At 31.8% G+C, this 19,937-nt stretch overlaps 1 pseudogene; it reads left to right on the forward strand.

Moving 5' to 3' along the window:
- The window catches only part of LOC105292807, a 98,153-nt pseudogene that overhangs the window by 70,446 nt on the left and 7,770 nt on the right, over positions 1 to 19,937 (forward strand).

A 19,937-nucleotide genomic window follows, 5' to 3' on the forward strand; every position in this document is an offset into this window, starting at 1 on the left:
ATGTTTTACACTCATGTGTGGTAAATAAATGTAAAAAGGATTATGAAAACGATAGAGAAAAAGAGTCAGAGAATAAAAGTTAATCAGAAAAAGTTGAAAACCATTTAGCCAACCTATCTTATGATTGGAGCATTTAATCCATTAGCATTTAAAGTAATTGTTGATATATATGTAGTTTTTGCCTTTTTATTATTCATATTTATGAAATTTGTTTTTTCCTTCTTCTTAAAGAAGTCTCTCTAACATTTCTTGTAATACAAATTGGGTGTTGATGAACTCCTGTAGCTTTTTCTTGTCTGGGAAGCTCTTTATCCGTCATTTGATTCTAAATGATAGCTTTGCTGCATAGAGTAATTTTGGTTGTAGGTGTTTGCTTTTTATCACTGAATATTTCCTGCCAACCCCTTCTGACTTGCAAAGTTTCTGTTGAGAAATTAGTTGACAGTCTTATGGGAGTTCTTGTGTATCTAATTAACTGCTTTTCTCTTGCTGCTTTTAAGATCCTTTCTTTGTCTTTAATCTTTGGCATTTTAATTAGGATGCATGTTGGTGTGGATCTATTTGGGTTCATCTTGTTTGGGACTCAATGCTTCCTGGAATTGTATGTCTATTTCCTTCGGCCTGTTAGGGACGTTTTCTGTCATTATTTCTTCAAATAGATTTTCAATTCCTTGCTCTCTGTATTCTCCCTCTGGTACCCTAATGATGCTAATGTTGGTATACTTGATGTTGTTCCCTTAAACTATACTCATTTTTTGGATTCTTTTATCTTGTTACTATTTTGATTATGTGTTTTCTGCTACCTTATCATCTAAACCATTGATTCAGTCCTCTGCTTTGTCTAATCTACTGTTGCTTCTCTCTAATGTATTCTTCCCTTCAATTATTGTATTCTTCATTTCTGATTGTTTCTTTTTTATATTTTCTATCTACATTTTTATGCTTTCTCTTTGTTAAAGTTCTCACTGAGTTCATATACTAACTCTACATTTGGTAGATTGCTTGTCTTCATTTTGTTTAGTTCTTTTTCTAGAGCTTTTTTCTGTTTTTTCATTTGAGACATTTTTCTTTGTTTCCCCATTTTGACTGCGTGCTTATGTTTGTTTTAATATATTAGGTTGAGCTGCTATGTGTCCTGATCTAAGTAGAATGACCTTATGTAGTAGCTGTCCTGTGGGGCCCAGTGGCACAGTCCTCCCTGTGTACCTGAGCCAGGTGTGTCCCTTGTATGGATTATGTACACCTTCCTATTGTAGTTGAGCTTTGGTTGCTCTTTGCACATCTATGGGAGGGATTGACTCTTGGGCTGATTTGGTTATGAGGACTGGTGGGGGTGAGGGGCTGATGTTATAGTGCATGATTTACTTTAGTAGGGCTCTGGTGTCAGCTCAGTCTGCCTTTTGGCTGTGTTGTCTTCAGATACAGCCCCAGGTGATAGCTCTGTCTGAAGCTGGCTACTGGTTATGGTAGCCCCAGAGCTTCCTGGGAGGGGGTCTCACTGCAAGCCAAGTACAGCAGCAGCCTATGCCCTGCCCAGAACCACCTGGCAATAGTCACCAAGCAATCTGCAGATGGCCACCACCTGCACTGAGTTTGTAGGTGCCTCAAGAGGCCACGTTGTAAACTGAGGCTGGCCACTGCTAGTAACGGGCTTGGGTCTGCTCAGTAAGAGGTACGGGGCATGCCAAGGCCAGATGCTGCTTCTTCGGGTTTTGCAAACCCTTGAGAAAGTTTAAGAAAGTTTACAGTATGAACCAAAACAGGCCATTTGTATGGAAAATCCACTGGAAGTGGCTTGGATGAGCCAGCAAGTTAGGTGAGATGGGGTCTCAGGAAATCACTATGGCGATCAGTGCTTTTCAGGTTGATGGAGACTCAGCTATGTCAGCTGCCTGCATCTACATGCTGGAAGGGAGCAGAGCTTAACAAAGAAACAATGGATTCTATCATCTCTTTTCTCTAGGAAAAAGCTGCCCCTTTAGCCCTTGCCCTGAAGCCAGACAATTCAGTTCCTCCCTGCCTGTCCCTGGCGACTTTTGAGCTGCTGTTCCGGTGTCAGAGCACAGAGTGAGTGAGTACTATCAGCGAGTAAGTCCATGCACAGGCCCCTCAAGAGGAACATCAGTGACTCTAGCCACCCTCTGTCTCACCCATCCACAATCTCCACTGGTTTCCACGACCAGAAGTTGTGGGGACTGCTCTTCCTGGTACTGTAATCCTGGGCTGGGGAGCCTGATGTGGGATCTGGATCCCTTGTGCCCCCAGGGCAACTCCACAGCTAAGACATCCCTTCTAATTGTTAAGCACCACATGCATGTGTGGGACCAAATCATTCTGTGTCTCTGCGCCTCTAATCAATCTCAAGGTGGCCTCTTCTGTGTGTACCACCTTGTTCAGCTAGACTTCAAGTGACTGCCAATAATTTCTGTTTTGTAGTTTAGTTGTAATTTTGATGTATTGTGAGAGGAGGCAAGCACAGCATTTTCTTACTCTGCCATCTTGATCAGAACCCTGAGAAATGTAATTTAGAAAAGAGGGAAGAAATAAACTTTCATCATTTAACTATTGTTTAGATTCTCATCAGAAGTTCTTAATATTTAAGAAATTAGAATACAGATATTAAAACAATGCTTAGGTTTTTCGGATTATATATTCAAATATGCTTGATTGCATGAATGCTTGTATGTCTTTATGTATCTATCTATATCATAGTCATTTTAGGAAGAACAAAACTTTTGTGTTTTGGCATATGTAAATCTATTTTATATTTTATTATTGCCTACTAATAATATTATTACTACATGTTTTTATATCTATATATTTATATCTATCTAATATATATTGATGTGAGAAGGAGGGAGAGAGAGAGGCAAAATACTAAACTAGATTATTCTCTAATACTTGGAATAGATCCTCAATGAATAAATATTTAAAAGCTCATCTAGCCATACAAAACAAGCCAAAAACATTGGTAATAAAGAAGAAATAAAAAAAAAAAAAGAAAGAATGAGTTGCCTGAAGGACAACAAAGCATAAATTTTAATAAAAGTAGAAATTATGACTTAGAAAATCGATATCATACTATGTTGCTTAATTTACATTTATATAATAAATAATTTATGCTCAGCTTATTGAGAATAATCAGTCAAATAACTAATAATTTGAAATAATTTGATTAGAGCCTTTCAAGGAAACTTAGGTTTGATTTCTATGCTATAGGCTTGATTTTTCTTATAGTTGTCACTTAAGTACCAGAACAAGTTTTGGACAAAGAATTATAGAATATCCTCTTTTATGACAGATTTTCTGGTAGGTTGAAATTTTATCATTTATTTTCTTATGTAAATTTATATGGAGGTGTTTGTTTGCTTCATCAGAGTTAGCAGGGAAAACGAACAGAGTGACTACAGGCTAAACATCCTGAATGCACATCTCACTGTTGCTGCGGTGGAGTGCATTAATTTAAAACGGGTATCAATACTGGGATTTGCACTACTTTTTAAAAATAAATATTTCACTTATGCAGTATTTATATACATTTTATACCTAAATGCTGAAGGGCTTGCATACTTAGAGATAGCTGTTTTTTTGTGAATACACTGGCAATTGAATAGCTAGAGGCCACAACAGCTTTCCTGTAGAATAAAACATCTCAAGACAGAGAAGCTGCATATATAGCTGTAAGGTTCTATCATTCACAAAATGTACCTTTCTAGAAGTAGTTTTCAAAACTAATGAAAAGCAGAATTTAAAAAAAAAAAAAAAAGCCTACACCAAGCACAGCAATCTACTTTGCCATATTCAATTGTAAAAAAGAAAAACATAAATCGAAAAGTGACTTTTGTGTCCTATTTAAGAATTAGTTCATTATCTTACTATGTTCAGTAAGTTATTTAGTTAGGAAGTCTGCATTAAATTCCATCACAGCCAACAAAAGATGAAAAATAATAAAAGGCTTACTAAAAGCAACTGTAGACGTGTGATCATTTTCAAACATTGTGCTATTGGTTCCCATCACCAGACTATAAACTACGTAAGCCCAGGATAAAGATTATGTGTAGGGTGTCACAATATCTTTCTGATCATTATTAGGAGTTTAAATCTAACTTTTTGATAAAATGTTTCTGTATTTCTGAAGTTACAGCTTTAATAAATATTTCTTCCTTTTTTCTTTTTTAAAAATATTTTTACTTGAAAAAATATAAAAATTACCACTTCAAAAAAATCACAAAATCCCCAAATCTTGTAACAAATAAAGTAAAATCAATGCATTCCTTTCTTTTGGAAGCCAATACAGTTTACAGAGAAATAATCTGATTTGCTATGGCTTTCTCTGAAGTATTTATTGAACAGACTAATAAGAAAATATGATAAATATTTTTATAACAACTTTAATATACTTCAAAATAACTTATTAATATGATTTTTTAAATTTAAACATTTCAGGTGAGAATTCTAATTAAATTAGTCCTCCTGCATACACATTTATCTATTCCACCTTTCCCCTAAGATGTCATTAGATAACTTTATAGAACTGGAAAATACATGAGTTTACAATGGTGAGATAATTAGAAAGGGAAAAAACACCATAAGAGATTTCATAAGATGGCAGGAACATTAAATGAATATAGAGGAGAAGTAACTGATAAAATAAATTGTCAGAGCTGCAGCTTAGATTATTTACACAGTTTTCTTCAGAGGAGAAGTCAGTGATCCTGCCCAAAGTAATCCTGAAAGGCTTTGGATTTGGAGACACTAGGAAAGTCAGAGGTTAGTCATAAGGTTGAAAACCAGAAAAATTAATTGAAATTACACAAAGCAGTTAAACTATCAATTTTTCTCCCTTACTTCATAATGAGAATGCCAAGAACTATGAATCTTACAGAAATTTGCATGCACCCTAGGCAAGAACTTTTACTTTCTGTCCAGCAAAGTAACCAACTCTTAGACCAGATACACAAAAAATATTAAGAATGACATTGAATGGATCTTGCCCACATATATAGAGCTTCTCTCCCATATTCTAGGCACCATTCTTCAGTATGAATGGACTGTTCTGGATCAATGAAAGTTAAAGAAAATTTAACTTTGAGTGGTAAATGCATAATGCAATATACATATGAGGTATTATTGAATTATACACTTGAAACCTATATAATCTTATTAACAAATGTCACCCCAATAAATTTAATTATAAAAAATAATAAAAAATACACGAAATAAAAAAAATAAACAAAGGATTTAAAAAATACAATCTGTGACTGAAAGAAATAGAAATAATTCCAGGATTAGAAGAGAACTTTTAGATACACTGTTATTCAAAGAGTCTACAAGGAGACATAAAACCATAAATGAGAAAAGAGTGTTATAAATAAGTAATAGTAAAGGCATAATAAAATATTTATAAAAAAATATTTATAAGAAACTAGTTATATATGCATAAATTATGTTCATCTCTTAATTTAAATAAACATAATTTAAATATCTATACATTAATTATAATTATACAAGAATTGTATATTAATATATTATCTAATTATGGTATATGATAAATTAAAGATAATCTTGTGGTTTTAGTTTAATATCTAAAAGGCTTGGAAATTGTCTAAACATAACAAGGAAAAAGCTGAATGAACTAAAAATCAATAGCTTTTATTAAAAGGAGGTAGGTGAATCCAGAGACCAAAAGCTGGTTCTTAAAAAAGATCCATGAAATTGATAAATTGGTTAAATTTGTATTCTCTGATCAGACTAAGCAAGAGAAAAAAAAAAGAGAAAAAACACAGCTTATCAATGAAAGAGGGGACATTACTACTGATTACATGGACATAAAAATGATAATAAATGAACAACTCATTGATCACAAACTTGATAACTTAGATGAAATGGACCAATTCTTTCAATGATTCAAACTTCAAATCTCATGAAAGAGAAATATATAATCTGAATAAGGCTATATCTATTAAAGCAATTTAACCAATAATTAACAGACTTCTAAAAAAGAAAGAGTCAAGTGCAGATAGTTTCACTGGCAAATTTTACCAAACATTTAATGAATAAATAATACCAGTTTTTCACAAACTCATCCAGAAAATATAAGAAGGAACACTTTCATTGTATGAAGCCCAAATTAACCCTGATATCAAAACTAGACAGAGACAATGCAAGAAAGGAAAAGTACAGACCAATTTCTCTCATGAACATAGATGCAAAAATCCTCAACAAATTATTAATAAACTGAATTCAACAATGTATCAATAAAATTATTTCATGACTGAATGTGATTTATTCCAGATATACAAGTTTGGTTCAACATTTAGAAATCATCTAGCATAATTTACAACATCAATAGACTAAAAAAACAAATCATATACAGTCGGCCATCCATAACTGTGGGTTCTGCATCTGTGATTCAAACAATCACAGACTGAAAACATTAAAAAAAAAAAAATCATGTATCAATGAATTGTCAAAACCCATAGAACTTTATAGCACGAAAAAGGAAAATTAATATATGCAAATTGAAAAAAGAAATCTCTTTGGGAGACTGGAGGATTTCCATGAAGAAATTTTAGACTATGATAAAAGAAATTAATGGTATTATTAACATATAAAACAAACATTGTAGGGGCAAGAGGAAAGTGTCCTAACTTGACTAACTTTGGGAATGAGTTTGTAAGAATTAAGGAAAAACTAACTATCCACAAGGTAATGGTTACACAAATATAAGCATGGTTAATAGTAGAGACCCTCAATACAATGTGATAAAGTTGACCAAGTTGTTTCTCATTGGGATAAGGATGAACAAGGTTGAACATACATATATAATATATATATATTATATATTATATATATATGTATATATATATAAAATATAATATATATATACATACTGGAATTGAACAATTACATAAACAGATGGCAGACGGTGAGAGCTAGGTTTGTCACCTTTAGAGTGAATATTTATAGATGATCAGGGGAGGCTGGAATGATCCATGTGGTAATGGATTAGAGTTGGAGACTCAGAATAAATTAATGTTAAAGTAATATAAATGAAGATCTTTACTTACAGAAATATTTAGATATGTATTTATTAATGGATCAGTATGCACACACATATTTCCTTTACTGTGAACTGATAGGGCCTAAAACCACTAACTGTCTGGTAACGATGAACACACCAAGTACCCAGATTTGGTTTTTAATACCATTCTTTAAAAAGAGGATCTGGCTTCTTGGAGAAAAAACTGATTCTAAGACTGGGGATAGAAATATGCTGTCTTAAACACGACTGGGTATAGTTCTAGTCATGTTCCAGTTTGGAACATCTTATAATGTCAGAAAGTGAGGCAATGATAAAAAAGTAAAAATAAAAATAATCATTGGTGGAGGTATGTCACAGAAGAAACTAAAAGAGCTCGTAATGGCCGAAGCTGAACTAATCAGCAAGCAAATAAAGTATAATTGGATTATAATCCAAAGTATAAATTAAATATTCATGAATCCAAACTGATAAAAATAAATAATTAAATAAATATTAAAGAGGAGATGGGATGGAGGAGATAAACCTTCCATGTATCAGAATGCCAATTAATTTACGCAGATAATTTATCCTCAGAAGAATAGGTAGCATAAATCAACACATCCTAAATGCTGACTGTACATAATTATATCCTTTCAATGAATAAGAAAAGAAAAGAAAATTCACAGTGGAGAAATCTGGAAATCACTACCTCAGCCAGGTAATCAAGGTCAACATCAACAGTCATAAGTCACGTTGTTAGTACCTACCCTTGATACAGTGTAATGAAAGTAACACTTATCTCAGTGGCTATCCTCTCCAATACTATAATTCCAATCTAATCATGAGAAAAATTTCAAGCAAATTTCAATGAACGAGTATACTCTAATATACTTGATTAATACTCCTTAAAATTATCAAGGTCTCAAAAACAAAGAAAGTTTAAAAAAATGTCACAGACGAAAGAAGCCTAAGAAGATATGACAATTAAGGTTTTGTGGTATTCTGGATGGGATCCTGAAAAAGACAGCTAAAAAATAAGAAAAACTGAATAAACTATGTACTTTACTTAGTAATAATATATCAATATTTGTAAATATTTACTTCTAACAGAATTGCACCCTACTACTATAAGATGTTGATAATAAGGGGGAATTGGTATAGGATATATGGAAATTCTTTGTAATATCTTCTAATTTTTTCTGTAAATCTAAAATTAAAAATTTTAAGTCCATTTTTAAAAAGTGAAGGAGAGATAAAAATCTTTCTCAGGCAATAAAAACTGAAGAATTTCATGGCCAATAGAACAGCTCCACAAAATACACTGAATGAAGTTCTTGAAATAGAAGAAAGTTTATGTAGGTCAAAAACTTTGTGTGTGTGTGTGTGTGTGTTCTGATCACATATATAGCCAGAAAAGGAATTTGTGAAGTAAAATATAAAATTTTAATTTATTTATACTTAATTGCCATAAAAATAACTTAAAACAATAATTGTGACAATGTATTGGATGTTTATAGCATATGTAAAAGTTAACTGAATGGCAACAACATCATAAGGGATGAAAGGGAAGAATTAAGATTATTCTGTTAAAAGATGTCTGCACTACATGTGAATAATATGATTTGAAAATTATACACATATTTCAAAATATATATTTTCAATCCAAGAGTAACCTTAAAAATGTTTTCCAAAATGTATAAATGAGATATTCAGGGAGGAGTTTAAACAGAATCATAAGTGATACTCCATTAAAGCCAGAAAAGGCAAGAAAAGAAATAAAAAAATTAAAAGCGAAAGTAGTGAGCAACACCAACAAAGAAGTAGCAAGATGGAAAATTCCAATCTAACTATCTCAGTATAATCACATTAAATGTAAGTGATATAAACCTATCAGTTAAATGACAGAGATTATCAGATTGGAATTAAAAAAAATCCAACTACATGAGTTCTATAAGAAAAATACTTTACATATAAAGATTCACTTTAAATATGAAGGTATAGGTTAAAAATAAAAAGATAAAGAGACGGAGAAATAAATACCATGATAAAACTAATCAAAGAAAGCAGAAATAATATTAACAAGATAAAACTGACTTAAAAACAAGAAAGACAATCAGGGATAAAGGGAAACATTACATAATGATAAAGGAGACAATTTTCTAAGAAGCCGTAACAATCCTAAATGTGCATGCCTATATAAACACATAATTTCAAATGCATGATGCAAAAATGTTAGAACTGAAAGCAGATGTATCCACATTCCCAATTATTATTGGAAACTTTTATACCTCTTTCTCATTAATTGACGTATCATATGGATAGAAAATCAGTAAGGATAAAGATGATCTAAATAACAGCCCTTAATCATCTTGACCTGACAATCACAGAATTTAAGGTTTTACCATGAACCACTATGGAAGTCTGGTGAAGTCTGTGGATTCTTATTTAGAATAAATTTTTTAAATATATACAAGAAATATGTAAAATTACAATAAATATAAATTACATTGAAATTCAATTGACAAAATATTAAAACATATACTTGATATATAGCAACATTTTTCTTTGCTAAAAGATTAAATAACAATATCTAGTAATGGATCTAAAAATTACTATAATTTTAAAGTAGCAATGAATATATAAAGTATTTCGAGATATATATAACAACTTTGATGGAGGTGAGCAAGCCTCACATTTCATGTACAGCCAACACTACTCTGGTTTGTTACCTGTAATAAAAATCGAATGTAATGCATAATATTAATTATAGTCTAGTTAAAATAAGGAAAAAACATTTATTTTTTAATATTTCTTATTTGAGTTGATAGATCCCCTAAGTTCTATTCATGAACTCCAGGTTAAAAACTCCTAGTCAAAAAATCTCTAAATGGCTAAACCCCATCAGACTGAAATTCACTAGGTTAAATCCCAAAGTGGCTTTGATAGATCAGAATGTAAAATTTTATGTCTTTGGCCTTCTGTATTCTGAAAAAGCCTCCTCTGTTGTTGGAATCTTCAAGGAAGACTTTATGAGACAATGGAGCTTATTTATAGGTTTAATTGGTTAATGCCATAATAGTTATTATATAGTATTATTATTTTAAATGTTATATTAATCTAAAATGAATATTTAGGAATGAGAAGAAAGTAATTTTTCACCGATCTATAAAAAATTATAAATATGATACATATGGTAATCTCACAGGCTTTATCCATTAGAATTTTCTCTGTTCCATTTTCCATTGTAGGCTCTCTGAAATCTGAGTTTTAAAATGTTATACTAGCAAGGACATGGAGTTATTTTTCAGGTTACTAATGAAATATAATTTATCATTAATCCTTCGTTTAGTGAAATAATGATTTTATCCTGTAGTAGGTATTTAAGATTTGTCTTATTTTTGTTTGTTTTTATCACAGCTAGTTTGCAGAGTAATAAGAACTTCCATTTGAGATATATTTGTAAGGAAAAAAAATAATGATTTATTAGCCTCCTGTGGATAAACAATATTATATTAAAATTATGAAGTTTTGAGGTTTTTGAACCACAGAAATAAAATATGTTTTTGAAGAGTTCTTGGTAAAGTATTTAATCACAGGAACATTGGTTTCTTTAAAGATTTAGTTCCAGTGGATGTATTATATTACTATATTACATTTTGTAGTTTTTGAAATTTTAAAGATGAAAGGTGCTTTTCAAACACAAAATGCTATTATATAATTATGAGTCACTTTTTATTAAAACTAAATATAAGTGACCCTCTTCATTACCTATAAAAAATATTTTATAAAAAAATTATTTTCCAGTTGTTGATGAAAAACCATTTCCATTTTTTGTAAGTATTATTTCATAAAAGTAAATGTGAAAGATATATTTAAGTGGCAGTTATTCAAGTGGGTGAATAAACATATAATGTAAAAAAGGAACATTTAAACAATTATTAACCCTTTTTGTATGAAAGAAAATTGCACACATGAATGGCTTGTAAGCTGCCCAAATCATGATAAGAGAAAACTAAAACTAGATGACTTTTAAAATAAGTTAACGTGGCATGAATTAAAACACTTTTTGCCTAATAAAGAAGATAACTATAGGAGTATTGCCTGTAGAGGCACACAAACAAAGTATTTGAGATAGAAAATTTCCATATGAATATAGAAAGACCAAGTTCTGAAACTTGAGATTGCCTTTCACTGGAGAAGTTTAAAACAGTTTTGTGCCAAGGCTCATATTAAGCTGCTACTTACTATTTATAATATAATAATTACTTTACATGATATATATTGATATCATATAAGATTTAATAATTGTCTAAGTTATTTTCATACCTTGACATTTGCTTTTCACAACAATCCTATATTAGAGATTATAAATTCTCCATGTATGTGTGAGGAAATTAAAGGTCATAGAACCTAATTAAATATTTTTTGATATCAGTTTTTTCTCATACCCCACATCCAATAAACTAGCAAATACCCAGCTGGATCTTCTGAATAGGTCTAGAAACTGGCCACTTCTCACTACTTCTGTCGCTATAACTGTGGCCTGAAACATTATCTATTATTGACTAGAGTCTAGACACTTAGAATAATTCCAACTTCCCTTGTCATTTAGACTAGTCTGCTTCTCATATCCTTACACAGTCCATTTTCTTTATAGTAGTGCTATGAACTGACTGTTTGTGTTCCTCCAAAATTCTTAATTGAAACTTTAATCTCCAGTGTGATGGTATTTGGAAATGGGTCTTTAAGAGATAATTTAATTTAAAAGAAGTCATAAGGGTAGGGCCTTCATACTAGGAGTAATGTCCTTATAAAAAGAAGAGAACCAGGATCACTCTCCCATGTGAGGAGGTGACCATCTGTAAACAAAGAAGAGAATCTTCAGCACAAACCTAATCATGTTGGCTCCCTCGCCTCAGACTTCCAGCCTTCAGAACTGTGAGAAATAAATGTTGTTTAAACCATCCAGTCTGTCACATTTATAATAGAAACTGGAATTGACTAAAACAAGTAGCTGGAGTGATATTTTTAAAACAGTTAGATGGAAATTGGAATTAAATTCAAAATCTAAAGTGCCTACCATGGTCAAGTCCCAAATGATGATTCTTGATTGCCTCTCTAACTCTCATCTTCTCCCCCATCTCCCTTGCTCACACTGAACTAGCTAGCCTCCCTTCTTGCTGTTCTTCCTACTTGCCTTTCGCTTTCCTACCTCAAAGCATTTATACAGTTTCTTCTGCCTAGATCTCCTCCTAGATATCTGTAAGACCTCTCACACTTCATTTCTGTCTCTAGTAATATATATATACATATAGTATTCTTCCATTCAGTCACTAATAGTAGAGACTTAATGTATTTTATTCATTGCAGTACTCTCAGCTCTTAGAATAGTGCCAGACATCATCGCTGCTTAATGAGTATTCATTGAATAAATGAAGTTCACTCAGAGACCAAATTTTGTGTCAGAGAACAAATTTGGTGCTCGGTTTCTGATTTCTAATCTTACATTATTATGAATTTATCATTTTCTCTTGAAGTCTAAATAGTTCACATATATTTCTTTGGTTCAACTAGCCTGTGAGGAAAACAAAACAAAACAAAAAACAAACTTACATAAACTTCATCAGATTTTAGCCCAGATATTTAAGATGCTCCCGAATGGTTAAGTTCGAGTCTTAATATGACAAGCCTGAATGATATTTTGTAACTCAAAATATTATAATCATAGGAAGTAATTTAAAGAACCAAAATGACAATATAAGTGAACTATTTACAGATTTAATAACTAAATATTCTGGGTATCATTATAACTAATTATAATGTCACTTATATGAGATTGTGGATAGTAAAGATATAAAACAGCTTGGAATGGGGAAAATGGAAGTCTCAATCATAGATATTGACTTCATTTTGGTATTTTCTCTAATATTCATTGGATTGACCTTTTCTGTCTATTGTAATATTGTTCCTGGAAGAAAAGAGCACTTTGTCATTACTTACCAAGCCTCCTATAAAATTACTCCACCCAAGTTTCTAATTTTAAGAAGCAGAATGTCATTACCATTATTGTATTAATATGCCTCCTGTTCCTGCTGCTTTTATTTTTTGTATACCTCTGTATCTTTTTTTATTTCACATAGGTGTGCATTGCATGCCATAACTGAGTGAGATTTGCTTTTATTTCTATAAAAAAAGAACAGCAAATTTATTTTTTTATCTTTTATTTTTCAAATTTTCTACAAATTACTATCTTTCATGATAAGCTAGTTTACATTTAGTTTTTATTTTGTTCTTTGCATGTCTTTCTCAAGTCATCTTTATCTTTTGATTATTTTACCCTAAGAACATAGCTATGATATAAGTGTCAGCTCTAAGGCAAGGGTTTTCAAACATTTTTTAATGCATTTGGCAGATTAAAATATATTTTATATTCTCTCTCTTTATGCATGCACAAATTCGCAAAACTGATAAACATAACTGAAACATTTCATGGAAAACTAATTGTCTCTACTCATAATATTCTCTCTCTCTCTTTCTCTCTTTCTTTTCAAATAAAGTACTTTTAGAAAGATATTCTCAGGAGTAAAAAGAGATCTCTTTGTTTCAAGGCCTCTTTCCAAGAATCAACTGCTATCCTATATTAATAGTTGCAAGTAAGAATTTATGCTTAACTCTTATGAGAAGGAAATTTTAAATATTTTTAAACTGTTTTGAATTTCAACTGCATAATTTGCATTAATTATCTCTATTATTAGGGCTAATTAGTTTTAATTCTGTTAATACATATTTACTCCAAAAGCTAGTTAATAAAATCTCAGGTTAGTGAATCTCCAAGTTATACCAAAGCAATTATTGTGTAGAGCGTTGAGCTTCCATATTCTCCCTCAACACTGCTGTGAATCAAGTTGGATCACACTGAAGACTGATTTGTGAAATCTTCTATGCTATCTCCTAAAATTAAAATATGGGTTCATTAGTTAAAAGCATTCATCCTCAAATAAATCAATGACTTTGATATGATTTTTGGCTAGACTATAATTTAGGTATTTATTAAACCTCTTCTTCATGAAAGAGAAATATATTTAAGAATATTCTGATGTTAGTTGAATCTAAGAGGCCAAGAGAACAATTGCCAGGTGGCAAATTATTTCAAACCAATATATTCTTAAAATACTCTCTTGTATTCATATTCAGGTATTTCTAATGAAAGCGAGTAAATGTTTTTGAAAACTATTCTTCTGTCCTCTCCCCTATGATTAGAAAACTCGGTAAAATGTTCATCAGAAGGCTGCCAACTTGCTGTAATAGAGAGAACAAATTATAGTCACAAGATTTTACTCTATGGCATTAGTCTAGTCCACAATTCTTTTAAATTTCAATGAAATTCAATTTTTCATTCACTGACATTGATGGATGCTTGTTATTTTTAGATCCAGAGCTGTAACAAGTCACCAGTCTTGGAAGTAGCCTGGCTAACATGGTGGCTGTTAAACTTTGATTGAGATTACTCCTGACATAGGTCAGGCAGAGCAGTAGACTGGGCCATGCTGTCCTGGCCGCTGGTCTATTTCTTGCCTTTGCACTCTAAAGAACTATGAACCTAATTCAGACAATGCAGCATTGTGGTGGTAATCATTTCTAATGGAGTATGGTTATAAGCTGTTGTAGAAATATATATAAATATATACCATTCTGCCCTGGTAATATATCTTCTTTGCATAGAGCAAATAGTGCCTTACTTAATGAGGATGGGCACATTTGTCTTGATCTAACTGGGGTGTTAAACTTTACTTGGTTGCTGAATTGATTTTCTAAACAAAAAGCAGTAGAATGTTAAAACATGTTGGAACACAAACAAACAAAAGATTTCTACTTATGCAAAGACCGAATATCATAGCTCTTTTTAAAAATTTTCAGGTGACTATACAGTCATTCAAAGAAAAATGCTTTTGTTATGTTTTGTTTATGGGTTTTTAAAGACAATTAAATATTAATGATACCTGTAGTTAAGGGGAAAAGAGATATAATTAAAACTGCTAAACTACTTTCTTTAAAATTTAACTTATAAGTATTATAATTGGTTCTTCCTATTCAGACTTAAAAAGAGGCAACAAGACAGATGGTAAATGCAATATAATTCTATGGCAGAAACAACTACCTACTCAATATCCATTCTCTTCCTCTTCCTTAGTAACTCAGCACCAATTTTACTTCATGTAGCAATGTGTCAGCTAAAAAAAAAAAAAATTCTAAATTCTGCAGCTTTTCTTGCCACTAGGAGTGAATAAAATGTAAATGGAAGACATTAATCAAAGCTTATGAGAACACTTCTGAAAGAGGCCCTGATTCAGCTAGCGAGTCCTTTATTTCCCTTATCTTTCTCCTCACTCCTGTTTCTTTGATCCTAGAAATAACATTTAGGTCTTCAGCAAGCATCTTATGACAGTGAGGTGACCTCAAGTAGGAAAGTTATATACTAACAATGGCTTGGCAGAAAGACAGAGAAGCTGTCATAGACTGACTTCCTCTTAATTTCTCTATGAGAGATAAAAAATATTACCTGTGTAAACCATTGTTATTAACAATCACCTTACTAGCAGTAAAATTTCATTCCTATGTGACATAATTCTAGATTCCGTAATGGAAATGTTTTCCTCTTATTATGGGATTGCCCTAATGCCATGTAGGCATTAGATTTTCTCAGAGACTTGTTCAGACTTACAGAGAGTAGAGAGACGATGTGGACAGACAGAGGGGTGGCCTCCACGTGCCCTCCTCCAGGTAGCAGTCACTCTTGACCTTCTCCATGTAGATAGTTATATATTAACAATCCATATGTTTGTTCAGTAATTCCTTGTCTGTGGTTGAATTTCACGAAGGCCAGTGTTGGAAGATAATTCACAATCTCTCTTCTACACATGAAATTATGGAATAAGTGGAAATTTTGGCTGAGAAACAAAATATCTGCTTTCTTTGAAACACGAAATAGAAACTGGGCCAAAGATCACTTATCAGGGGGAGCAGTTAGACAAAACAAATTGGAAACTTTGGTTCCGACTCAATTATTTTGTTTCTTGCGGATTCTATTTATATTGTCAATCTTAATTAGTAACCCCTTAGAGCAGGATTATATACATTGTATAGCTTCTGTGATGAGATGCGCCTTTGGGAAAATTATCTCTTAATTTTTTAAACATTTTTTGCATATTTGGTAAAAGGATTTTTATATTAGAAAGTATATAAATTCAAAAATTTTGAGCATGCTGGGCTAAATGACAGCAGCAGCAGTATAGTTTATGAATATCTCTAAGTCATTCTATAAAATATAACATAACAAAAATTAAAAAAATATAACAAAAAATATTACAGCCAATTTATGCAATAAAACCAAGTGACACAGTAACTCCATGAGCCACAAAATACATGCAGAGGAGTCTGAGTCATTGATATTAACAATATCAGAAAAGTATTTGTAAAAGGATACTTGATGGCCTAACAATAATCTTAATAAAAATGTCCGAAACGTCATAAGGTATATTGTAAAACACTCCTGAAAGACACAAAAATAGCTTAAACAAATGACAGGCATATTATGTTCTCGAATGAGAAAAAACAATATCATAAAAATGTTAATCCTTCCAAAGTTAACTTAATGGAGAAAGCAATAAGAATATCATTTTTTTTTATTTATTTGCTTGTTTTGCTTGAGTCATACAAACTCATTATAATAATTAGTTTGAAGAACAAGCAAGAGTAGCCAGAAAAATCTTGAAACAAAAAACAAACAAACAAACAAACAAACAAACAAAAAACCCAGCAATGAAGCAGAGGCTGTATTCACCAAATATTCAAGCACATTTAAATTGCAGGGGAAGGATAACAATTTTACTTCAGCCTTTCTAAGTTCTTCTGGTTGGTCTAATAATCAAATTAACATGAGGCAGATTAACAGAAGAGAACATTCAAGTTTATTTTGTATATATATACAAGGGTTACCTATCTTTTTTTCATATTCTCCTTTTGAAGACTATTTTATGTTATTAATGAACTACTATTATTATATTTTAGGGGGACTAAATCAAGACCTTACAGATAAATGCCAATTATGTATGAATAAAATAAAAGAAAGTATGGATTATGCTTTAAAATTATTCTAGAGAGGAAAATATTATGAAGAGCATAGATGAATCAAGATGGATGATGAGTTTATAAAGGTTGAAGTTAAATGATAAGTACTTAGGGCTTCATAATACTGTTCTCTCTGCTTTTGTAATGTTTGGAGTTTTCCTAAAGAAAAAGTTTTATAAATTAGAAAAAAATCTTGGTATTATACCAATAATGCCATCGTATCTTACCTGTACAAAAAAATCTGTTATTTTGAGAGTACATTTAACAAAGTCCAACATACATAAATGATAAATTGAAAATCTGCATCATATTTCACTGAGAGAATAGAAACTACCAACCAGAAAAACTTCAATATCCCTCCACTAATTATACATACTTTAATACCTTTGGTGCTATATACTCAGTCTTCCTTTCTGTTAATTACAATGTTAAACTCTCCCATTTAGATTAATCTTTTTGTTTCTTCAATTAATTGCATATACTCCCTCTTTAATCAAGAAGTTTGCTCCTAGTATTATTTTTTTTTCTATATCCTTCCCTCTTTTCTGAATCCAATCCAGCAGTATACAAACATGCTGAGACTCAAAAAAACAAACCTAAAAACCACAAAACAACTAAAATATCTGGATAACGGCTCCCAGCTATTACCATGTTTTTCTCCTTTCCACTATAGCATTATTTTTTCATTTCTGATTCAGGCCATGATGAACTTACTGGGACTCGACTTGTCTTTATGCCAAAAGAAAGATTGAGAGAGAGAGAAAGAGAGAAGGAAAAAAGGGAAGAAGGCAGGAAGGAAGGAAGGAAGGGAAGAAGGAAAGGATGTTGATCCCTGGAATATCCTGCAGAGAGGAGCAGTTGTGAAACTGAGGAGCACGTTGGAATCATCTGGTTTGTCTAAAATATGGACACCCAGGTCTTACCTTAAGAGATTCTGATTTGATTAACATGTAGTCTGTCTTGGGCCTGGAGATTTTTCAAAGGTCCTCCCAGATGAGATAATATTTAAGAACCGTTCAACAAAAGTTTATACTTAATAACGATAAAAATACTGTTCCTTTTTTCTTTTTTCTTTCCACTTTTATTTTGATATTTTTAATTTTTTGAACAAACAAAAATGCCACTAGGTTAGTCAGTCTTACATTCCTTTATCTGAAGCATTACTGTACATTTATTTGCTTGTTTGTTTATTCTTACTGTAATACTTGCTCAAATAGTTTTTTCCAAAGTCTCAAAAGCTCTCTGACTTTCTAGGTTTAAGTTTAAGCTTTACTACTTACTAGCCATGTGAGCATAGAAACTTAAGTTATTTTTTCTCACTCTCCTCATGTGAAAAATAGAAAAATTAATAATAAGTAGAATTCGTATTATGACTATTAAATCATACAAAATATGCAAAATTTAGAAAGGTAACTGACACATTCTTAGAACCTTTAAATAAATGCTAGTAATTGTTATAATCATCTTCATCATTAAAATAGTGTTGACTGGTAAGTCTTCTGACAACTTGTTCATTATTTTTGTTTTGCTATCAAACATCTTTGGAAAATTCTTCCTATATTTGGGGAATTTCCTGTTTAAAATGGTACACACCAGAAACTCCTTTTCTTAGCCTCCCTTGAAGAAAGGACTTCATCATATGATCTAGGCTCCACCCAAAACATACATCCAGAGGAGGCTTCCAGGCAGAAGCATGGACCTGCAGACTCTATATTCTGGCCTGGGGTGGAGTCCAAAGCATTTGGCACTTGAGAACAGTGTTCACAGATGTTCTGGTGTCCCAGACATAGTACCAGTGGTGTCAGCTGAACTATCCATGCCCAGAACTAGTCACGGTTGGTGCTTCCTTGGAGAAGTCTGCAGTATCGCTGTAGGTTTGTTCTTGTGAACATATATGAACATATATGCTCATGAAATATGATTATTTGTTCATAGCTATTATGTTCCATAAACATGATTGCCAACACTGAAGTGGAGAATATTCAACACTGTTGCTGGGAAAAATATGGGGTAAGGTTTTTGCAAGCCTCTAGTCACAATATTTTCATCAACAAACCAATATGTTACTTTGTTTCTTATGTGTTTCTGTTTAAAGACAACTTATTTAATATATATTTGAACTCAAAGCCAACAACACAACAACTTATGCTGGAACAAAGCTGATTTAATACACATTTTCTCCATAACACAAACCATAGGCTTCTTGTGTTTAGAAACATTAGACAAGCTCTAGACAACACCGTGACATTGTGCTTGGGGTTCATTTTAGACAGTAAAATCATATGTGAAAAAAAACCCTGCAAAAAATGTGAAAATAATAATACAAAACCCTTAAACCCATGGACTAATTATACTGCTGAAAGGACACTTGTTTTCATTATGGTCACCTTGTTGGACTTCAGTTGGTTACTTGCACATAAGATGAATCATTTTTTCTGCTGCTTTGTGCATGTGCACAGATGATCACTAAAGTACTGTGAGTATTGATTCTGAGGTTACAAATAAATTTTAGTGAGTAGGTGAATTCATAAATTTGGAATCTGTGAATAACGAGGATAAATTATTTTTGAATCCAGCTTTCTAGTGCACTTGGAGATTCTGTATACTAGTTCATATCCACTAAATATTTCTGTTTCAACACTCTAGAGTGTTGCTAGCCTAGTGCTGTTCTATATTTGAAGGACTATTTCACATGGCCTAGGCACCAGTAGTGATTTCTAATCATTAGCATTTTTATAAAATTTTTAAAAATCCTCTTAAAGATTTATTTGTATTTTCTTCTGTT

Source organism: Pteropus vampyrus, unplaced genomic scaffold (genome assembly GCF_000151845.1).
Source record: "Pteropus vampyrus isolate Shadow unplaced genomic scaffold, Pvam_2.0 Scaffold64, whole genome shotgun sequence".
In the NCBI taxonomy this organism is placed as follows: Eukaryota; Metazoa; Chordata; class Mammalia; order Chiroptera; family Pteropodidae; genus Pteropus; species Pteropus vampyrus.